Source organism: Passer domesticus, chromosome Z (assembly GCF_036417665.1).
Source record: "Passer domesticus isolate bPasDom1 chromosome Z, bPasDom1.hap1, whole genome shotgun sequence".
NCBI classification, from domain to species: domain Eukaryota; kingdom Metazoa; phylum Chordata; class Aves; order Passeriformes; family Passeridae; genus Passer; species Passer domesticus.
In genome coordinates, this window is record NC_087512.1 from 63,536,695 (window position 1) to 63,536,983 (window position 289).

The following is a 289-nucleotide window of genomic DNA, read 5'->3' on the forward strand; positions in this document are numbered from 1 at the left end:
AGTAAAATGGTGGGATCTGCATAACTTGTGCCTTCCTGATGCTGCACAATCTGGGGTTCCCAGCACCTGAAGGAATATAAAATTAGCCATACTAGCTTCTTTGTTCATAGTACCTGCTGTAACAAACAGCATTTAAATGAGACTACACAGAGAGTGCCTTTCTTCCAGGACAGTAACAAGCCAGCACCACCTGCTGCAAAACGCCTGTGCTTTTGGGTTTGGATGTTGTTCCATCATTAAGACAAAAATAATGTTCTGGCATTAAGAGAGAAGTTCACTGAGCCAAAAG